This window comes from Ranitomeya imitator, chromosome 1, assembly GCF_032444005.1.
Source record: "Ranitomeya imitator isolate aRanImi1 chromosome 1, aRanImi1.pri, whole genome shotgun sequence".
Lineage (NCBI taxonomy): Eukaryota > Metazoa > Chordata > Amphibia > Anura > Dendrobatidae > Ranitomeya > Ranitomeya imitator.
Genome location: NC_091282.1, coordinates 694502806 through 694526444, shown reverse-complemented (window position 1 = coordinate 694526444; position 23639 = coordinate 694502806). Strand labels below are relative to the sequence as shown.

Genomic DNA, 23639 nt, shown 5'->3' with positions numbered 1-23639 from the left:
TTTTCCCCATATAAGATATGGACAGAACCTATATGCTCTTTTACAGCATGCTAGTAAGCTGTATCTCTGTCCACAATCCTCTCTGCAAGGCACAAAAATTTTGGCCGGGGTCACACTAGCGTATGGCATCCGATGTGAGAACATCGGATGTGATATGCTAATGACCCTTGGCTCCTGCTCGCATCAGAGCATGCTACTGTGGTCTGATCCTCTCGCACAGAGAGAATCGGAGCACAGCTGCGGAGGAGGCAGAGAAACTAATTTCTCCATCTCCTCCATTTCCGGCGTTGGCGAATATCGCACAGCACTCGGATGATATTCGAGTGATGTGCGCTGTCAATCGCACCCATAGACTTATATGGGTGGGAGTGAGCCGAGACTCATCCGAGTCTCGGTGCCAATCGCAACATACTGTGATTGTTTTCGCATGCCGATTCGGCATGAGAAAATAATCCAGATGTGATCTGCCCCATAGATTAACACTGGTCCGAGTGCTATGCGATGTTTTCTCACATAGCACTCGTCCGTGTTATATGCTAGTGTGACCCCGACCTTTAGTAGAGTCTCATACTCTGCCACCCAGTCCGATGGGCGTCTCTGATCTTGATATGGTGCCTCCTCTCTTCTTACAATGGTCGTCTTTCTTGCATCATGTGGATGACATATCCTACGTCATCCACACATTGTCCCCCATTGCGCTCCTGCTTACAGTGCGTTGCGAAAGTATTCGGCTCCCTGGAACTTTTCAACCTTTTCCCACATATCATGCTTCAAACATAAAGATACCAAATGTAAATTTTTGGTGAGGAATCAACAACAAGTGGAACACAATCGTGAAGTTGAACAAAATTTATTGGTTATTTTAAATTTTTGTGGAAAAAAAGTTCCAGGGAACCGAATACTTTCGCAAGGCACTGTAGGTGCATTTCTCTCTGCTCTGCTGAGGGCAATATAAAGTATTGTAGTGCGCATGTGCCGGCTTTACCTACATGACATCGACGGTCTTTGTCCTTTCCCCGCGCATGTGTAGTACAGTACTTTGCTGTGCCTTCAGCAGGACAGAGAAAAGTACACCTGCACAGGAGCGAGATTGGAGACCCTAGGTGATGAGGTAGAACCTAAATCGTATATTAACCCCTTAAAGGTTTTTTTTTCCCACAAAGTTAATTTTAATCAACACTTTTTGGAATAACAATAATTTCCACAATTGGATGTGTTAAAAAAGTTCCTATGCTGAGATAATCTTATAAATGTGTCCCTGCTGTGTACTGTGTAATGGTGGTGTCTGACCGTACAGGAACATGGTCTGATCATAGCAAAGCTCCTGGGCAGGGGAGAAATAAAAAAAAAAGTATACAGACATTACAGCATGGCATCACAGCTGATTTCTATGAGGTAAAACATTTCTTAAAAACAGTAATATAAACATTTTTCCTTACAAAAAGAATCAGCTGTGATCCCATGCTGTCTTATCTGTATTCTCTCTTTTGTTTCCTCCTCTGCCCAGGAGCTTTGCTATGATCAGACCATGTTCCTGCACGGTCAGACACGGCCATTACACAGTACACAGCAGGGGCACATTTATAAGATTATCTCGGCACAGGAACATTTATTTAAACACATTCAATTGTGGAAATTATTATTATTCCAAGATCTATTAATGAAAATGTATTTTGTTCTCAGGAAACCCCCTTTAGCTACAGCCCCTGTACATGTACAGTGGCCATGTGCTATCTCTGTGTAGAATGAGCTGATCAGCTCTGTTAAATATCCAGTACCCACAGTAGCCACAATTGTTTCAGTTCAACCCCATAAAGAAATTAACCGTAAGTAAAGTAAAATTTAAATTTTTACTTTCTAAATCAACAGTATGCATGAAAATAAGCAACTTTGTAATATCTCTTCCTGGACTGATCTTTGTCTTTCTATATTCATCATGGGTAAAACCTGTATTAAGTGAAGTCAGATGTTCCCATTACTGAGATAGGAAATGACAGTTGGTGCTTTCTATGGAGTGGGAGGGAGCTCGATGAAGAATCAGAAATTCTGCTGCAAGATTTCCTAAAACGTCAGTAAGGCTATGTGCACACATTGAGTACAATCTTTGCACCATTTCTGCAGCTGTTGGCAGGAAAAACTCAACTAAAAACGTGTGTTTTGCCGTATTTTTGGTGCAATTTTGCCCTGCGTTTTTGTCCTGCATTTTTTACTAATCTGACTGAATTCAATGGTGATAAACGCAGTGCAAAAACGCACAGAAACTGTCATGCATTACATTAGTTTCTGCACCAAATCTGCATTTCAAAAATAAGCAATGCATGAATGACACGTCAGGTTTCTCCTTCTCTTTGCTGGCATCAGGATTGCTTTGGGTTTATCAAGGAAATCTGCAAGGAAAAAACGCACCAAATCTGCAGTGTGCATACAGCCTTATATCTCTCCATTTAATTCTATGAGCTGTCATTTTAAGAAAGAATGATCAGTTTAAGAGGAGAAAGAAGTGGATCACTCTGAGATATATTATAACTTTTATTATTTTTATGTGTATTATTGATTTATGAAGAAAAAAATTAAAATACTGCTGTGAAGTATGGATACTGCATTTAAGAGGCTTTAACATGGTGGCTGTCAGTTTTGACGGCCATTGGCACCCTGCTGCTGATCACAAGCCATGGCAGCTGGGGGCTTTCTAAAGGCCTCCATACCTGTCTTGAGACACCTTCTATGAAGCCCACATCAAGGGAGACCAGTGATTACACAATACACTGCAGTACTATGGTATTGCAGTGTATTGTATGGGTGATCAAGCAATTGCAGCTTCAATTCTCTTAAGTGGACTAATACACATGGTTAAGTTCACCCCCCAATCCAGAAACTGGAAAAAGGTTTAAATAACCCCATTTTTCTCCTAATAAAAAAAGCAAAATGTAAAAAATAATACATTTAAAAAAATGAAATAGCTGGTATTGCTGCACGCTAATTGCTTGAACTAATAAAATATGAATACATGTATCCCATATGGGATTGGGTGCGTATTGTGTGTTTTTAAAATATGTTGGCTGTTTTTGTTGCTGGTCACATGTCACCACTTATATTCGACATGTGGCTTATCTGTATCTTAGATGTTTTAGTTACAGCAAAACCAAAGCTCTCACATAGTTGCCCAACAGCGAAGTCGCAACCCAATTGCCCAAATATTTTTGGTCACACAACACGTTGGAGAATCGCTGTCTCTTGGCACTGTTGCCATGTAGCCCTCCCTAAATAGTAAATTGGATGGTGCCATTCAAAAGTCCAACTTGTCCTGAAGAAAATCAAGTCCCTATACGGCTTTGTCAATGGAAAGATTTTTTTTTTTTTAACGTTATCGCTCTTGGAAGAATAGGAGGGAAAAAAATGGAAAAATGACTCATTTCTTAAGCTGTTAAAAACAATAATTTGTGCACCAAAAAAAGTCATTCAAGTACTCAAAATAACAACTGATATATACTGATGCTATAGCCATCAGAATCTAGTGGCAAAAATGAGAAACATAGGAAACAAAATAGGCTGCACCCTAAAGGGGTTAATCATTTCAATGATTTAATGAATATTGCAAATTCAAAATAAACCTAATGTTATTGGTTGTCCTAAAATTCTAGAACCTTGTTACTAGATATGTGTCTAATAGTTCATTGACATCTATGCAGGGAAATGTGACTGTAAAGCCAGATGTGCACTCGTTGCTTTCAGTAGTACTTCCTTCATAAACATTCCGAGTTGCGGCTCTTGAGTCCCATTAGTGCAATTTGGCATTTAATTACCAGAAGGAAATGAGACAGAGGAAGTCATGTTCTAAATATTCTGTATAAATGTATGCTGTACATCCTCGCTTGTGGTATTAAAGTATCATTTCATCCAAAGATGCCGATTACCAAATTGAATTAAAACAGCAAGATAACAAAAAGCAAACAGTACGCTATATAAATGTTTTTGATAGGCAGTAGAGCTGACGAGGAGGATCATCCTTGAGTCGAATTTCCTAAAATTCGCAAAGTCCCCATGAATTCAAACAGTATACCGTTTGATCTGAGAACATCACAAAAGCAAATAATGCCCACCACTATTTCGCACACCACTCAAGACTCAGGAAGAACAGGGTAATGACGTCAGGCACAACCGTGCAGACTTCCCTTGACCTGCACCTATCGCATCATATAGTCTAGTTCAGCCAATCAGGTACGAAGGTGGGGGGCTATCACAGCCAGTATAAAAGATTGGGGGTGGCCAAGAAGTGCCATTTTATGCTTGCACAGATATATATATAGGTCAGGGCGCACAGCTCATTCCACATAGAGGTAGCAAATGGCCTAATCTGATTGTGGTGTACTACTTTATTGCTGATGCAGATTGAATATGGGGAATGGTAGTCTCAATCTGTAAATACTAATTCAGAGATTCAAGTGATACATAGGGAAGTGTGTTATGATCCGGTGACCTTGGAGCAGCATGAGAACTTTCACTGGAGAAGGTGGTCACTATACTGACCGCAATCCTGAACTTAACACCGCAACTAGAAGTAGCCGTGGAGTGTACCTAACAACCTAGACACCTCGTCACAGCCGGAGGACTGTTATGGACCTGGTGGTTAGGAGCACCAGGAAAGACCTGATGGTTAAACTCACAGGACAAGCTCTGGGAAGTGGGAACTCTGCTGACCGCAATCCCTAATCCTATCACACACACTAGAAATAGCCGTGGAGCGTACCTAAGAGGCCTAGACGCCTCGGCACTGCCTAAGGGCTAGCTACCCCTAGAGATAGAAAGTAAAGCCTACCTTGCCTCAGAGAAATTCCCCAAAGGAAAAGGCAGCCCCCCACAAATATTGACTGTGAGATAAGATGAAAGTCACAAACACAGGAATGAAAGAGGTTTCAGCAAAGGGAGGCCAGACTACCTAAACAGACAGAGGATAGAAAAGGTAACTTTGCGGTCAGCACAAAAAACTACAAAAGACCACGCAGAGTGTGCAAAAAGACCCCCGCACCGACTCACGGTGCGGAGGTGCCCCTCTGCCTCCCAGAGCTTCCAGCTAGCCAGACAGAATCATATTAGCAAGCTGGACAAGAAAACAAGAACAACAAAATAAACCAGCAGGGACTTAGCTTCTGCTGGAGTAGACAGGTCACCAGAAAGATCCAAGAGCGAACTGAACCAGTACTGGAACATTGACAGGTGGCATGGAGAAACGATCTGGGTGGAGTTAAATAGAGCAGCCAGCCTAAGAATTAACCAGGTCACCTGTGGAAGGAACCTCAGAACCAGCAGCTCCACTCACAGCCACCAGAGGGAGTCCATGGACAGAACTCGCCGAAGTACCATTCATGACCACAGGAGGGAGTTCCAAAACAGAATTCACAACAGTACCCCCCCTTGAGGAGGGGTCACCGAACCCTCACCAGAACCCCCAGGCCGATCAGGACGAGCCAAATGAAAGGCACGAACCAGATCAGCAGCATGAACATCAGAGGCAACAACCCAGGAATTATCTTCCTGACCATAACCTTTCCACTTGACCAGGTACTGGACTTTCCGTCTCGAAACACGAGAATCCAAAATCTTCTCCACCACATACTCCAACTCCCCCTCGACCAACACCGGGGCAGGAGGGTCAGCGGAGGGAACCATAGGCGCCACGTATCTGTAACAACTCTGCTGGCATCACGTCATGGCCTCACATCTCTCACACTATCTTACCCACTGCTCCAGGTCATGATGTGGTTTCTGTTTCATGCCAGCTCCATGTTCTGTGTCTCTGCTCTCTGCATGCCTCATGGCTATGTGTATAGGGGGCCGGCGCCTGAACTCTCTGGTTCTTATAGGAATCAGGTGCATCTGTCTAATCAGTTCCTGACCAATTATCAAGAGGCCTCCTGTATATAGTGCAGCTCCACCCTGTGGTCTGGGCCTGTGCAATGTGTTAGCTCAGTTTGTTTCTTGCTTCTGAGTTTGCCAGGTCCTGCTCTGAGTTTCTCCCTCTCTGGAGGCTTTTCTCTGTGCTATTGCCTTGATCTTGTAGTCCGCCCTCCAGGAGGCAGAATATCCTGGTCCCTGTGTCTTTGTCCCTGTGTCTTGTTCCATTGCCTTGTCTGTACTTAGTCTTATCTCGGTCTCCTTGTCTGTGGCTTCCTTCCCTGCTGTGTCTTTCCTTGTGTTCTCAGTCTGCTTACACTCGGCACTCTTGCAGCTCTGCACTCAGACCTTGCTTCGCACTCTCTGGCTTTGCTCTGTAGCTCCGCTCTTTGCGGTTCTATCTGGCTCCGCCTCCTGTGTTTCTGCACTTGGCTCCGTCTCCGCTCTTGACTCCGCCTCCAGCGTCTCCGCTCTTGGCTCCGCCTCCAGCGTCTCCGCTCTTGACTCCGCCTCCAGCGTCTCCGCTCTTGGCTCCGCCTCCAGCGTCTCTGCCCTTGGCTCCGCCTCTTGCGTCTCCGCCCTTGGCTATGCCTTCACCTTCTCTTCTCTTTGCTCCACCTTCTTCTCGTACTCAGCCTCCTGCGTTTCTGTTCTTGGTTCTAGCTCTTGTGCTTTCGCTCTGCATCCGCTCTTGCGGTCTTTCTCTACTTGTTACTTAGTCCTCCTGTCTGAACAGGTTCCAACCTGTTTCACATACCTGCCTGCAGACCGGTCCCTACCGGTTTTTCCTATGTTCCAGCCGTACCCGCCTGCCTACCAGAGAGCCAGCCGTGTCCGCCTGCCCGCCAGTGTCTCTGTTGTACCCGTCTGCCTGCCTGTGTCCCAGCCGTGCCCGCCTGTCAGCCAGAGTGCCAGCCGTGCCTGCTCCGTTCCATAGTGGGATCAGCACCCACAGCCAGACATCACCCTGGAGTGGCACCTGGTAGCTTCCTATTGCACAAGTCTGACCTCACCATCAGAGGCTCCAGCGAACACCTAGGAAGCTACTTAGTTACGCCCCTTCCAGGGAAGTTTGGTCTGTGGTCCAGTGGGGCCACACCCCCGTATGCCCGCGCCAACCAGTCTGGGCGCGTGCGTGACAGTTTGCACAGGTCATGGTCCCCGCTGAGTCCCATGTGCCTTCACTCTCGGAGCAAGATGAACTCTCTTCTTGCCAGTATTGGCCTCCGAGGAAAATGTTTACCCAGTCTGAAAGCCAGTCCTTCACTGCTCCATCCCCTATTGTCATCTCTAATGAGCTGTTTGATCGACTTCAAGCCTGCGCTCCTAATGACAAATCCAAGCCAGCAGATCCTCCATGCTACTATGGGGGCCCAAAGCAATGTTGTGTGTTCCTGGAGCGGTGCTTGCGTTATTTCAAGTGGCATGCTACCCAATTCCCCACTGACTGGTTGAAAGTAGGTTTCTTAATGGCCTACCTTTCAGGAGATGCTTTGATGTGGTGCGACCCCCTTTGGGAAGCAGGGGACCCCACCATCTCGAATCTGCCGGCCTTCCTGGTGGCCTTCTGTAAAGCCTTCGATGAGCCAAGTACTGCATCTCCTGAAAAGCCTTCCCCTTCAAGCTCACAGAGACGGTCCAGCCGAAAGAAAACTGTAGGTAAACCGTCACTTCCGTCTATGACCGTCCAAGACTCATCTGTTCCACAACCCGCCAAAACGGCCACCCGAGCAAGATCCAAGAGGTCGAATAAGAGGGGTCTGGCAAATCTGCAGCCTGAATCTGGTGCTGAGATTGAAATACGGTATCCCTGTGGTTGTAAAGAACATTCAGATGGTCTTTGCCCTGTGAAGCCTGTACTCCAAAACCCTGGGCCAGTAGGAGAGGCTGCCCCTGGCGAGAGTACTTCCTCTCCGTCAAAGTTAATGACTGTTTCTCTGCCTTCTGGGAGCTTTGGTGTGTTTAAGCTGCCTATCATTCAGAGTCAGTGTATGGTGTCCGTTCTACAGCTCCAGAACCCGGTGTGGGCGTTGCCTGATAATGGCCGAGCCCTGCTAAAGAGCAGTCTAGTCCAGCAAGGACAACTACAGCTCCAAGTTGGAGCCTTATGCACGAAGAAGTTTGTTTTCCGTATGCTGTCTGTTATGCCCATGGGTCATTCTGAGCCAAGGACTCTACCACCCGCTCTGGTCAAGAGTTACAGTAAAGTGCTTCGTTTGAACTTACCCAGTCTTGTGAAGTGTCTGGTTCCCATGCGTCAAAGACACTCAGCAGTGTCATCTTCTTCAGCTGGTCTGCTAGTCGTCGAGTCAAGGTGTGCTGACGTCACCGAAGATGGGGAAACGGTGACGAGGTCTCCACACATCTCCAATGACTATACCAGTAAACAGTTAAGTCGTCGAGTCAAGGTGTGCTGACGTCACTGAAGATGGGGAAACGGTGACGATGTCTCCACACATCTCCAGTGACTATACCAGTAAACAGTTAGTCGTCGAGTCAAGGTGTGCTAACGTCACTGAAGATGGGGAAGCGGTGACTATCTCTCCACACATCTCCCACGACTATTCCTGTAATCTGTTCCTAGGAACATCCCCGCCGTTTGGACGATTTCTTCTGGATAACGGGCAGAAGATGGTTCCTATGTGGATACCTTCAGCGTCCTTGTGGCCGGCTGGTGAAGATTTCAAAACAGAACTTTGTTCACCTCAATTTTTCTCTGACCCGGTGGCGCTGTTGTTCTCCACTCTCATCTCTAATGACTTTTCTTGTGTTCCGTACCTAAGAACATCTCTGCTACCTGTCGGGCAAAAGTTGAATCCTAAGAGAAGGCTTCCAGTTTCCATGTGTCCGGCTCTTGAAGATGTTAAGACAGCAGCATTCAATTCCCTGTTACCTGTCTACCTGAAGGAGGTGGTCCAGCTCATTGTGGAAGCTAACCCTGTTGAGCACCAAGAGACTTTGTTTTATGAGATTCCTGGTGACCCGCCTGCCTTATTCTACCCTGAAGATGTCATGTTGGCCTGGACTATGTGTGCTCCTATCCTTCTTCTACAAGTTATTCTGGCGGGCTTGAAGAAGAGGGGCCGTAAAGGGGGGGTACTCTGCTGGCATCACGTCATGGCCTCACATCTCTCACACTATCTTACCCACTGCTCCAGGTCATGATGTGGTTTCTGTTTCATGCCAGATCCATGTTCTGTGTCTCTGCTCTCTGCATGCCTCATGGCTATGTGTATAGGGGGCCGGCGCCTGAACTCTCTGGTTCTTATAGGAATCAGGTGCATCTGTCTAATCAGTTCCTGACCAATTATCAAGAGGCCTCCTGTATATAGTGCAGCTCCACCCTGTGGTCTGGGCCTGTGCAATGTGTTAGCTCAGTTTGTTTCTTGCTTCTGAGTTTGCCAGGTCCTGCTCTGAGTTTCTCCCTCTCTGGAGGCTTTTCTCTGTGCTATTGCCTTGATCTTGTAGTCCGCCCTCCAGGAGGCAGAATATCCTGGTCCCTGTGTCTTTGTCCCTGTGTCTTGTTCCATTGCCTTGTCTGTACTTAGTCTTATCTCGGTCTCCTTGTCTGTGGCTTCCTTCCCTGCTGTGTCTTTCCTTGTGTTCTCAGTCTGCTTACACTCCGCACTCTTGCGGCTCTGCACTCAGACCTTGCTTCGCACTCTCTGGCTTTGCTCTGTGGCTCCGCTCTTTGCGGTTCTATCTGGCTCCGCTCTTTGCGGTTCTATCTGGCTCCGCCTCCTGTGTTTCTGCACTTGGCTCAGTCACCGCTCTTGGCTCCGCCTCCAGCGTCTCCACTCTTGGCTCCGCCTCCAGCGTCTCCGCTCTTGGCTCCGCCTCCAGCATCTCCGCTCTTGTCTCCGCTCTTGGCTCCGCCTCCAGCGTCTCCGCCTTTGGCTCCGCCTCTTGCGTCTCCGCCCTTGGCTATGCCTTCACCTTCTCTTCTCTTTGCTCCACCTTCTCGTACTCAGCCTCCTGCGTTTCTATTCTTGGTTCTAGCTCTTGTGCTTTCGCTCTGCATCCGCTCTTGCGGTCTTTCTCTACTTGTTACTTAGTCCTCCTGTCTGAACAGGTTCCAACCTGTTTCACATACCTGCCTGCAGACCGGTCCCTACCGGTTTTTCCTATGTTCCAGCCGTACCCGCCTGCCTACCAGAGAGCCAGCCATGTCCGCCTGCCCGCCAGTGTCTCTGTTGTACCCGTCTGCCTGCCTGTGTCCCAGCCATGCCCGCCTGTCAGCCAGAGTGCCAGCCGTGCCCGCTCCGTTCCTTAGTGGGATCAGCAGCCACAGCCAGACATCACCCTGGAGTGGCACCTGGTAGCTTCCTATTGCACAAGTCTGACCTCACCATCAGAGGCTCCAGCGAACACCTAGGAAGCTACTTAGTTACGCCCCTTCCAGGGAAGTTTGGTCTGTGGTCCAGTGGGGCCACACCCCCATATGCCCGCGCCAACCAGTCTGGGCGTGTGCGTGACAGTATCTCAGCAACAACGACCTATGGAACACATTATGGATGGCAAAAGAAGCTGGAAGGGCCAAACGAAATGACACAGGATTAAGAACTTCAGAAATCTTATAAGGACCAATGAAACGAGGCTTAAACTTAGGAGAGGAAACCTTCATAGGAACATAACGAGACGACAACCAAACCAAATCCCCAACACGAAGTTGGGGACCAACACAACGACGGCGGTTAGCGAAACGTTGAGCCTTCTCCTGGGACAATGTCAAATTGTCCACTACATGAGTCCAAATTTGCTGCAACCTGTCCACCACAGAATCCACACCAGGACAGTCCGAAGGCTCAACCTGCCCTAAAGAAAAACGAGGATGGAAACCATAATTACAGAAAAAAGGCGATACCAAAGTAGCCGAGCTGGCCCGATTATTAAGGGCGAAATCAACCAAAGGCAAGAAGGACACCCAATCATCCTGATCAGCAGAAACAAAGCATCTCAGATATGTTTCCAAAGTCTGATTGGTTCGTTCGGTTTGGCCATTTGTCTGAGGATGGAAAGCCGAAGAAAAAGACAAATCAATGCCCATCTTAGCACAAAAGGACCGCCAAAACCTCGAAACAAACTGGGAACCTCTGTCCGAGACGATTTATCCGGAATGCCATGCAAACGAACCACATGCTGGAAAAATAATGGCACCAAATCGGAGGAGGAAGGCAATTTAGACAAGGGTACCAAATGGACCATCTTAGAGAAGCGATCACAAACCACCCAGATGACCGACATCCTTTGAGAGATAGGGAGGTCTGAAATAAAATCCATGGAAATATGCGTCCAGGGCCTCTTCGGGACAGGCAAGGGCAAAAGCAACCCACTGGCACGAGAACAGCAGGGCTTAGCCCGAGCACAAGTCCCACAGGACTGTACAAAAGAACGCACATCCCGTGACAAGGAAGGCCACCAAAAGGATCTAGCCACCAAATCTCTGGTACCAAAGATCCATGACCAGCTAACACCGAACCATGAACCTCAGAGATAACTCTACTAGTCCATCTATCAGGGACAAACAGCTTCTCCGCTGGACAACGGTCAGGTCTATCAGCCTGAAACTTCTGCAGCACCCGCCGCAAATCAGGGGAGATGGCAGACAAAATTACCCCCTCCTTGAGAATACCATCTGGCTCAGGAACATTTGGAGAGTCAGGCACAAAACTCCTTGACAGGGCATCAGCCTTCACATTCTTAGAGCCCGGAAGGTAAGAAACCACAAAATCGAAACGGGAGAAAAACAGCGACCATCGAGCCTGTCTAGGATTCAACCGCTTGGCAGACTCGAGATAAGTCAAATTCTTGTGATCCGTCAAGACCACCACGCGATGCTTGGCTCCTTCAAGCCAATGTCGCCACTCCTCGAATGCCCACTTCATAGCCAACAACTCTCCGTTGCCAACATCATAATTACATTCGGCAGGCGAAAACTTTCTAGAAAAGAAAGCACATGGTTTCATCACCGAGCCATCAGAACTTCTCTGAGACAAAACAGCCCCTGCTCCAATCTCAGAAGCGTCAACCTCGACCTGAAACGGGAGCGAAACATCTGGCTGGCACAGCACAGGGGCAGAAGAAAAACGACGCTTCAATTCCTGAAAAGCCTCAACGGCCGCAGAAGACCAATTGACCACATCAGCACCTTTCTTGGTCAAATCAGTCAACGGTTTAACAACACTAGAAAAATTAGCGATGAAGCGACGGTAAAAATTAGCAAAACCCAGGAACTTCTGCAGACTCTTCACAGATGTAGGCTGAGTCCAATCATAAATGGCCTGAACTTTAACAGGATCCATCTCGATAGTAGAAGGGGAAAAAATGAAGCCCAAAAATGAAACCTTCTGAACTCCAAAGAGACATTTTGACCCCTTCACAAACAAGGAATTATCATGAAGGACCTGGAACACCATTCTGACTGGCTTCACATGAGACTCCCAATCATCCGAAAAGACCAAAATATCATCCAAATATACAATCATGAATCTATCCAGATACTCTCGGAAGATGTCATGCATAAAGGACTGAAACACAGATGGAGCATTAGAAAGCCCGAATGGCATCACCATGTACTCAAAATGGCCCTCGGGCGTATTAAATGCTGTTTTCCATTCATCGCCCCGTTTAATATGCACAAGATTATACGCCCCTCGAAGATCTATCTTGGTGAACCAACTAGCCCCCTTAATCCGAGCAAACAAATCAGACAGTAGCGGCAAAGGGTACTGAAATTTGACCGTGATCTTATTAAGAAGGCGGTAATCGATACAAGGTCTCAAAGAACCATCCTTCTTGGCCACAAAAAAGAAGCCTGCTCCCAACGGTGACGACGACGGGCGAATATGCCCTTTCTCCAAGGACTCCTTTATATAACTCCGCATAGCGGCGTGTTCTGGCACAGATAAATTGAACAGTCGGCCCTTAGGAAACTTACTACCAGGAATCAAATCAATGGCACAATCACAATCCCTATGAGGAGGTAGGGCACCGGACTTGGGCTCATCAAATACATCCCGGTAATCCGACAAAAACTCAGGAACTTCTGAAGGAGTGGAAGACGAAATTGACAGCAATGGAACATCACCATGTACCCCTTGACAACCCCAGCTGGACACAGACATAGATTTCCAATCCAATACTGGATTATGGACCTGTAGCCATGGCAACCCCAAAACGACCACATCATGCAGATTATGTAACACCAAAAAGCGAATATCCTCCTGATGTGCAGGAGCCATGCACATGGTCAATTGAGTCCAGTACTGAGGCTTATTCTTGGCCAAAGGCGTAGCATCAATTCCTCTCAATGGAATAGGACACTGCAAGGGCTCCAAGAAAAAACCACAGCGCCTGGCAAACTCCAAGTCCATCAAATTCAGGGCAGCGCCCGAATCCACAAACGCCATAACAGAATAGGACGACAAAGAGCAAATCAGAGTAATGGACAAAAGAAATTTAGGCTGTACCGTACCAATGGTGGCGGACCTAGCGAACCGCTTAGTGCGCTTAGGACAATCAGAGATAGCATGAGTGGAGTCACCACAGTAAAAACACAGCCCATTCTGACGTCTGTGTTCTTGCCGTTCAGCTCTGGTCAAAGTCCTATCACACTGCATAGGCTCAGACCTATGCTCAGAGAATACCGCCAAATGGTGCACAGCTTTGCGCTCACGCAAGCACCGATCGATCTGAATGGCCAAGGACATAGACTCATTCAGACCAGCAGGCGTGGGAAATCCCACCATAGCATCCTTAAGGGCTTCAGAAAGACCTTTTCTGAAAATTGCCGCCAGGGCACACTCATTCCACTGAGTAAGCACAGACCACTTTCTAAACTTCTGACAATATACCTCCGCTTCATCCTGACCCTGACACAAAGCCAGCAAGATTTTCTCTGCCTGATCCACTGAATTTGGTTCATCATAAAGCAATCCAAGCACCAGAAAAAACGCATCTACATCACGCAATGCAGGATCTCCTGGCGCAAGGGAAAATGCCCAGTCTTGAGGATCACCACGTAACAAAGAAATAATTATTTTTACTTGTTGAACTGAGTCACCAGAGGAGCGGGGTTTCAAAGCAAGAAACAATTTACAATTTTTTTTGAAATTCAGAAACTTAGATCTATCCCCAGAAAACAAATCAGGAATTGGAATTCTAGGCTCTAACATTGGATTCTGAACTACAAAATCTTGAATGCTTTGTACCCTTGTAGTGAGATGATCCACACAAGAGGACAGACCTTGAATGTCCATATCTAAACCTGTGTCCTGAACCACCCAGAGGTAAAGGGGAAAAGAAAGACAAAACACACTGCAGAGAAAAAAAATGGTCTCAGAACTTCTCTTATCCCTCTATTGAGAAGCATTAGCACTTTGGGCCACCTGTACTGTTATGGACCTGGTGGTTAGGAGCACCAGGAAAGACCTGATGGTTAAACTCAGAGGACAAGCTCTGGGAAGTGGGAACTCTGCTGACCACAATCCCTAATCCTATCACACACACTAGAAATAGCCGTGGAGTGTACCTAACAGGCCTATACGCCTCGGCACAGCCTAAGGGCTAGCTACCCCTAGAGATAGAAAGTAAAGCCTACCTTGCCTCAGAGAAATTCCCCAAAGGAAAAGGCAGCCCCCCACAAATATTGACTGTGAGATAAGATGAAAGTCACAAACACAGGAATGAAAGAGGTTTCAGCAAAGGGAGGCCAGACTACCTAAACAGACAGAGGATAGAAAAGGTAACTTTGCGGTCAGCACAAAAAACTACAAAAGACCACGCAGAGTGTGCAAAAAGACCCCCGCACCGACTCACGGTGCGGAGGTGCCCCTCTGCCTCCCAGAGCTTCCAGCTAGCCAGACAGAATCATATTAGCAAGCTGGACAAGAAAACAAGAACAACAAAATAAACCAGCAGGGACTTAGCTTCTGCTGGAGTAGACAGGTCACCAGAAAGATCCAAGAGCGAACTGAACCAGTACTGGAACATTGACAGGTGGCATGGAGAAACGATCTGGGTGGAGTTAAATAGAGCAGCCAGCCTAAGAATTAACCAGGTCACCTGTGGAAGGAACCTCAGAACCAGCAGCTCCACTCACAGCCACCAGAGGGAGTCCATGGACAGAACTCGCCGAAGTACCATTCATGACCACAGGAGGGAGTTCCAAAACAGAATTCACAACAGAGGACTAAATACCCCTAAAGATGGAAATAGGAATACTATCTTGCCTCAGAGCAGATCCCCAAAGGATAGACAGCCCCCCACAAATATTGGCGGTGAGTCGGAGAGGGAAAAACATACACAGGCAGAAAAACAGTATTTAGCACAGGAGGCCACTCTAGCTAAATAGGACAGGATAGGACAGAGTTCTGTGCGGTCAGTACTAAAACCCTTCAAAAATATCCACAGCAGAATATACAAAAACTTCCTACATCTAACTAAAGATGTAGGAGCGTATATCTGCAACTCCAGCGAATCCTACAATCAGAGCAGGAATACAAACAAAAACAAGCACACAGCAGTGTGCCACAGACACAAAAAACCAAACACTTATCTTTGTTGAATTTGGCAGCTAGCAGGAGAAGCCAGAAAGTGAACCAACACTTCACAAGGAACATTGGCAGCTGGCAAGGGCTAATGAATCCTGCACACTTAAATATCCCAGTCAGAACAGCAATTAGCAGATACACCTGGCCAGGACTGTGACTCAGAGACAACTGCATTCCCATCTACAACCACTGGAGGGAACCCAAGAGCAGAAATCACAACAGAAGTGCTGATGTGGTATAATCTGTGTGATTGTGAATTAAAGGGAATCTGTCAGCAGGTTTTTGCTACCTCATCTGAGAGCAGTGTAACATAGGTAAAGGGAAGTTGGATCCAACTACACTAGCTTTCAAAAGTTTAGGGTCACTTAGAAATTTCTATATTTTTGAAAGAAAAGCACAGTTTTTTTTCCAATGAAGCTAACATTAAAAGATTCAGAAATACCCTTTATGTGGCAAATGACTATTTTAGCTGCCAACGTCTGGTTTGTAATGCAATATCTTCTTAGGTGTATAGAGGCCCTTTTCCAACAACCATCACTCCAGTGTTCTTATGGTACTTTGTGTTTACTAACTGTGTAAGAAGGCTAATGGATGGTTAGAATACCCTTGAAACCCTTGTGCAAGTATGTTAGCACAGCTGAAAACAGTTTGGCTGATTAGAGAACCTATAAACCTGACCTTCCTTTGAGCTAGTTGAGAATCTGGAGCATTACATTTGTTGGTTCCATTAAACTTTCAAAATGGCCAGAAAAAAATAACTTTCATGTGAAACTTGACAGTCTATTCTTGTTCTTAGAAATTAAGTCTATTCCATGTGAGAAATTGCCAAGAAATTGAAGATTTCCTACAGCGGTGTGTACTACTCCCTTCAGAGGAGAGCACAAACAGGCTCTAACCAGAGTAGAATTAAAAGTGGGAGGCCCCGCTGCACAACTGAGCAACAAGACAAGTACATTAGAGTCTGTAGTTTGAGAAATCGACGCCTCACAGGCCCTCAACTGGCAGCAAAACGCCAGTGTCGACGTCTACAGTGAAGAGGCAACTCCGGGATGCTGGCCTTCAGGGCAGAGTGGCAAAGAAAAAGCAGTATCTGAGACTGGCTAATAAAAAGAAAAGATTAATATGGGCAAAAGAACACAGACATTGGACAGAGGAAGATTGGAAAAAAGTGTTATGGACAGACGAATCCAAGTTTGAAGTGCTTGGATCACACAGAAGAATTTGTGAGACGCAGAACAACTGAAAAGATGCTGGAAGCGTGCCTGATGCCATCTGTCAAGCATGGTGGAGGTATTGTCATGGTCTGGGGTTGCTTTGGTGCTGGTAAAGTGGGAGATTTGTACAATGTAAAAGGGATTTTGAATAAGGAAGGCTATCACTCCTTGCAACGTCATGCCATACCCTGTGGACAGCGCCTGATTGGAGCCAGTTTCATCCTACAACAGGACAATAACCCAAAGCACACCTCCAAATTATGCATGAACTATTTAGGGAAGAAGCAGGCAGCTGGTATTCTATCTGTAATGGAGTGGCCAGCGCAGTCACAAGATCTCAACCCCATTGAGCTGTTGTGACAGCAGCTTGACCGTACGGTACACAAAAAGTGCCCATCAAGCCAAACCAACTTGTGGAAGGGGCTTCTGGAAGCATGGGGTGAAATTTCTCCAGATTACCTCAGCAAAGTAACTGCTAGAATGCCAAAGGTCTGCAATGTTGTAATTGCTGCAAAGAGAGCATTCTTTGACGAAAGCAAAGTTTGAAGGAGAAAATTGTTATTTCAAATAAAAAACTTTTTTTTTTCGAAACTTGTCAATGTCTGAACTAGATTTTCAATTATTTGGCAACTCATTTGATTAATAAAAGTATGCGTTTTCATGGAAAACCCAAAATTGTCTGGATGCAGAATTTCTCCCACAATTCAGAGCTGTTTAGATTCAGAATGAAACAGAGCTGAGAAAGCTAACCATGCCCACACCAGGTTCTCCAAGTACAAAGTGCATAGACAGTGAGATTCTTATCACATGAGGGGGCTTTGCCAGTTTAGTCCAGGAATGTTAATCTCCTAAGGTACCGTTACACTAAGCGACCCTGCAGCGATATAGACAACGAGCCGATCGCTGCAGCGTCGCTGTTTAGGTCGCTAGGAGACGTCAAACACGGCAACACCAGAACGATGCAGGAGCGATCCAGTGACGTACTTATCGTTCTCGCTGGTTGTTAGCTCCATGTAAAACATTGCTGGCATCGTTGCCTTTGCTGTCAAACATGACGATACACGCCGACCTGACGACCAAATAAAGTTCTGGACTTCTAGCTACGTCCAGCGATGTCACAGCGGGATCCTGATCGCTGCTGCGTGTCAAACACAACGAGATCGCTATCCAGGATGCTGCAACGTCACGGATCATTGTCGTTCTCGTTTTAAAGTTGCTCAGTATGAAGGTACCTTTAATGGTAAATCCTTCGCAGTTAGTAAACAACAGCACACACCTTGACAAGTTACACATCCCTGAATTCTATGTTTCAGCCTCAAACTCCTCCTGTCTTCAGATTTCATAGCAAAAACCGGCTAATAGATTCTCTTTACTTGATCTGAGATATACTATAGTAACAGCACCATAATTTCGGCCATCTTTTTCTTCCCACTCTGCAAATAAGGGCAAATTAGGAAGGCAGTATTAAACCTCTTAGTTATTTTTGCAACTTTTGTTACGGAATGCAAGCTTATGTCACAAAATGTGGTCTTCCAACATTGGAAGATGGCCAGCTACATATTGTTTTACTTCCTTAAGAAAAATATCCCTAATCCAAAAATGTTAACCTCTTTTTGCACATTTTCTTGTTCTAATAATTCAATAGTACTGCACTCGTGCACACACCACACCCAGGCTTGTTTAATTTACTTGGTTTTGTAGTTGAATCAACTTAGCATTTTGTCCTGTATTATATTTTCATGTCATGGGGCATGTAGCCAAGGTTTTTTTTAGGTTGTGGGGTTAAATAATTTAAAGCAGGCCATATTTTAGTTTTGGATACCTATTTTGATTGTCCAATTAAGGAACCTTACGCACCTCGACCATGCTGTATGCTGCTGCTGCATATTCATTTCCGGTTGTGAACCAATGTGTAGTTACATCTCAACTAAGTATGTTAAGGTTACGTAATTTAAATTTTTGTTTAAGGGAGAGATAGTTAACCATAAAAAGAATATATACAAAATGTAAGGTTAAGGTTTTGCAATTGTTTTACAAATCGCATTTAAGAAGCATCCGCGCCACACAAATGCTACTGCCTGTTGCCGCAGCTTACTTTCTATGCATGTAACTAAATTGCACCTAGATTTTTATTGTTAAGCAATTTTTGTTTTGAGTTGAAGAATTTGAAACAAAAATAACTATTTCCTCCCTCCCCCCAAAAAAATGATACACACATTTTAATTTTTACATACCTGTTTAACTCCTTCAAACCTCAAGCCAGTTTTCACCTTCATGACCAGGACAAATTTTACAATTCTGACCACTGTCACTTTATGTGGTAATAACTCTGGAACGCTTCAACGGATCCCACTAATTCTGAAAAATTTTTCTAGTTAGAAATAGTACTTCATGATGGTGGTAAAATTTGTCCGATTTGACTTGCACTTATTTGGAAATATTGGAAATTTGGCAAAAATGTTGCAATTTTAAAACTTTTAATTCTTATGCCTTTAAACTAGAAAGTTATATCACCCAAAAAAAAGTTAATAAATGACATTTCCCACATGTCTACTTTACATCTGGATAATTTTTGAAACTTGTTTTTTGTTAGTAACTTATAAATAGAGATGAGTGAACCCTTCAAGGTTCTGTTAGATTCTCCAAACGTTTAGACGTTCGCCGAACATGTTCATCAAACGGTTCGACGAGCATACCTGAACCCCATTAAATTCAATTGGAGGCCAAACCAAACATATACACAACACCTTAGGGGTGACAAAAAGCTTCCAAAACTGCTAAAATTAGGGGCAGACACCATGAAAAGTGGCATCAATTGACCCACAGTAGAAATTTGCAAGTGGCACAGCAGCAGTCAACCATGGGTCATGCATGAGATATAGTGTCTGGGCCACTATTTACAGCTTGGAATTGAAGTTTCAATAAGGACCTGGTGGTTAAGGGAGTAATGTAAGCCTTCTTATCTGGGAGCCCTGATACCTCATGCAACACCTCCAATTTTTGTTTTAATTATTATTATTACAGCCACACTCAGATGGCACAAGCATGAGCTTCATAGAGTACTATTGGTATTAAAATGTAAGAAAAGTACCAAAGGTTGTTGACTGATCAATTGAGCCACAGTAGAACCTTTTATAATGGCACAGCAGCTGTCAGCCATGGGCCATGCATGAGTTATCAGGGTCTGGCCCAGCATTTACAGCTTGGTATTGGTTTCCATGGGGACCTGTTGGTTAAGGGAGCGATGTAAGCCTTCTTAGCTAGGAGCCCTGATACCTCATGCAACACCTCCATTTTTTTTTCCAGCCACACTCAGATGGTGCAAAAAATCAGTTTCATACGGTACTGTTGGTATTAAAATGAAAGGAAAGTAACACAGGTAGTTGACTGAATGTAAGTGCAGGCCTGCCTCTCTGGGAGACATACTTACATGGGCAACCCCCCAGATGGAGACACAACTTGGAGTCTCCACATTTCAAAAAATTATTGTCACACACCACTAAAGTGGCATTAATTTCCACAGAGTAGAAACAGTATAATAGGCCTCTGACACACCTTCCACCACAGGCAACCCCCCAGATGGAGACCCAACTTGGAGTCTCCACATTTAAAAAAAAAGTTTGTAACATCAGCAGCAGTAGCAGCAACAGGCATTGAAGACACCACAAAGGTGGCACAGACTGCAATAATGTGAGATCAATGCATGACACAAAAAACTACACCATCGCTTAGTCTGCCAAGTCTGCGAATGGGGTGTAAAAATCATTGTAGATTTAAGACTTGTTCATTTTGATGAAAGTTAGGGGATCTGTACTTTCAGAGGACAGCTGGATTCGCTCATCCATCAGGACACCATCAGCAGCACAGAAGACCCGTTCTGTGAAAACGCTGGCTGCTGAGCATGACAAAACCTCCAAGACTTGACAGGCGAGCTCAGGCCACTCTTCCGTTTTTGAAGATCAAAATTCAAAAGGGTCCAAACACCCCCTGATGGTATTGATATTGAGCTCTAGATACTATTGCACTATCCTCTCCAGTCGTTCATAACATGTCAGACTTGTACTGCTGGTGCACGGGCTGGTCTAAAAAATGTGTGAAACGGCTCACAGAAAATGCTTATGCCACTTGTACTGCTGCTGCTGTTAATGTTTTTGTGATGTCATTCCCGGGGTTGGACATCTAGAACTGGGATGCACACTGTGTGCCTCAGTGCTATCTTTGGGAAAATTTCTTTTAAGATTGTCTACAATCATGTTTCGACACTCCAACATTCGCACGTCTCGTGCTTTCGTGAGGTCCAAGTCCATGGTCAGTTGGTGGTGGGGTATCACTCAAGGTTGCTTTGTCCGTCACCTCCCGCCAACCACGGACAATAGAGAGGGGATCATTATCTTCTGACTGTTGCGCATCCATCATCTAGTTCTCCATTTGTTCCTCGGCTTCTGCACCTTCACTAACAGTTTGTCAGGTACCATGAGCCCCCTCGATCACTGTAAGCCACCCTCCCTTGGCACCCGCCTGAGCTACAACAGTCCAGATATTTGAGATATTGTTATCCCTGCCACATCCTCCTCTGCTTTCACCTCTTCCTCTGGTACCACCACCTCTTCATGCAGACTATACAAAATGTGCTCCAGCATGTAGATGACCAGAATAGTGATGGCACTAACCAACTTAGTAGCCATTACGAAACTGTGCAGAGGTTCTTCATCTTTGCCCACTCCGCAAGCATGATTTGCAAAAGGACCTATTGCACCAGGGCTCATCTCTGTTGCCACAGTCACTGCAACATGTGCAGAGTGGATTTGCACTGTGCCCGAACATCACAAATCAAATGGTTAACCGGTTGCTCTGCTGTACACTACTATGTGGGCTCTGTTGTATACTACTATGTGGGCTGTGCTATACACTACTATGTGGGCTCTGCTGTATACTACTGTGTGGGTTCTGCTGTATACTACTATGTGGGCAGTGCTGTATACTACTATGTGGGCAGTGCTGTATACTACTGTGTGGGCTGTGCTGTATACTATTATGTGGGCTGTGCTATATACTACTGCGTGGGCAGTGCTGTATACTACTATGTGGGCAGTGCTGTATACTACTACATGGGCTGTGCTATATACTACTATGTGGGCAGTGCTATGCACTACTATGTGGGCTCTGCTGTATATTACTATGTGTGCTGTGCTATACACTAATACACTACTAAGTGGGCTGTGCTGTATACTACTGTGTGGGCTCTGCTGTATACTACTGTGTGGGCTCTGCTGTATACTACTGTGTGGGCTCTGCTTTATCCTACTATGTGGGCTGTGCCATACACTACTATGTGGGCTCTGCTGTATACTACTATGTGGGCTGTGCTGTATACTACTGTGTGGGCTCTGCTGTATACTACTATGTGGGCAGTGCTGTATACTACTATGTGGGCAGTGCTGTATACTACTGTGTGGGCTGTGCTGTATATTACTATGTGGTCTGTGCTATATACTACTGTGTGGGCAGTGCTGTATACTACTATGTGGGCTGTGTAGTATAATACTATGTGGGCAGTGCTGTATACCACTATGTGGGCAGTGCTGTATACTACTGTGTGGTCTCTGCTGTATACTACTATGTGGGCTGTGCTATATACTACTTTGTGGGCTGTGCTGTATACTACTATGTGGGCTGTGCAGTAAAATACTATGTGGGCAGTGCTGTATACTACTATGTGGGCAGTGCTGTATACTACTGTGTGGGCTCTGCTGTATACTACTATGTGGGCTGTGCTATATACGTGGGCTGTGCTGTATACTACTATATGGGCAGTGCTGTATACTACTATGTGGGCAGTGCTGTATACTACTATGTGGGCTGTGCTATACACTACTATGTGGGCAGTGCTGTATACTACTGTGGGCTGTGCTGTATACTACTATCTGGGCAGTGCTGTATACTACTATGGGCTGTGCTGTATACTACTATGTGGGCAGTGCTGTATACTACTTTGTGGGCAGTGCTGTATACTACTGTGTGGACTCTGCTGTATACTACTATGTGGGCTGTGCTGTATACTGCTACGTGGGCTGTGTTATCTTTTATGCGGGTTGTGCTATATACTATGGGGTGTATATTTTATTCTATGTCGAAGGCCGTGTTACATACTATGTGGCTGTTATATACTATTGTGGGGGTATATTATATTCTATGGGGGAGGCTCTTTCACATTATGGGGGCTGCATTATATTCTATGGGGGCTACATTATATATTATGGGGAGGTGGGCTGTATTATATTTTATGGGGTGGCTGCATTATACTCTGGGGTGGCTGCATTATATTCTGTAGGGTGGTCGCTGCATTAAACTATATGTGGGCTGCATTATACAGTATCAAGGATTATCGGGAATATGTTATTCTATATGAAGAACTATGGGGTGCATTATACTATGGGAAGTGAATTGTACTACATGGCTGACTATGGCAGTGCATTATACTACATGGAGCACTATGAGGAGTGTATTATGCTATATGGAGGACTATGAGGAGTGTATTACGCTATATGGAGGACTGAGCAGTGTATTTTAATATATGGAGGACTATAGGGAGTGTATAGTACTATATGGAGGACTGTGGTTCACATTATAATATATGGAAGACTATGGGGTGTATTTTACTAAATAAGTAAAATGCTGCATATTCAAATTGTTTTTGACGGAACAAAAATCATTGTTCTCAGCAGCACATCGCCAGCGTAAACTGTAGATGTGCTGCTGATAACATGATACTGTATGGTGATCTGTTAGTGATCTGTTAGTGATGGTTCTGTCCCATAATTATTCCTCAGCTGGTAGAAAGAGGCCGGGAAACAAGTGTAGAACAACTTCAGTATTGTTGATCAAACTCATTTAGCGGCCTGAACTCAGCGCTTGTAAATACAGCCGAAATGCTTTTGTGTGATGTGTAATATGTTAGCATTTGGGGCCCCATTTTAAACTT

General features: G+C 45.4%; 1 protein-coding gene across 1 annotated transcript in view; it reads left to right on the top strand.

The window, feature by feature from the left end:
- The window catches only part of LOC138642474 (protein transport protein Sec23A), a 354941-nt gene that overhangs the window by 253902 nt on the left and 77400 nt on the right, over positions 1–23639 (top strand). The window lies entirely within an intron of this gene.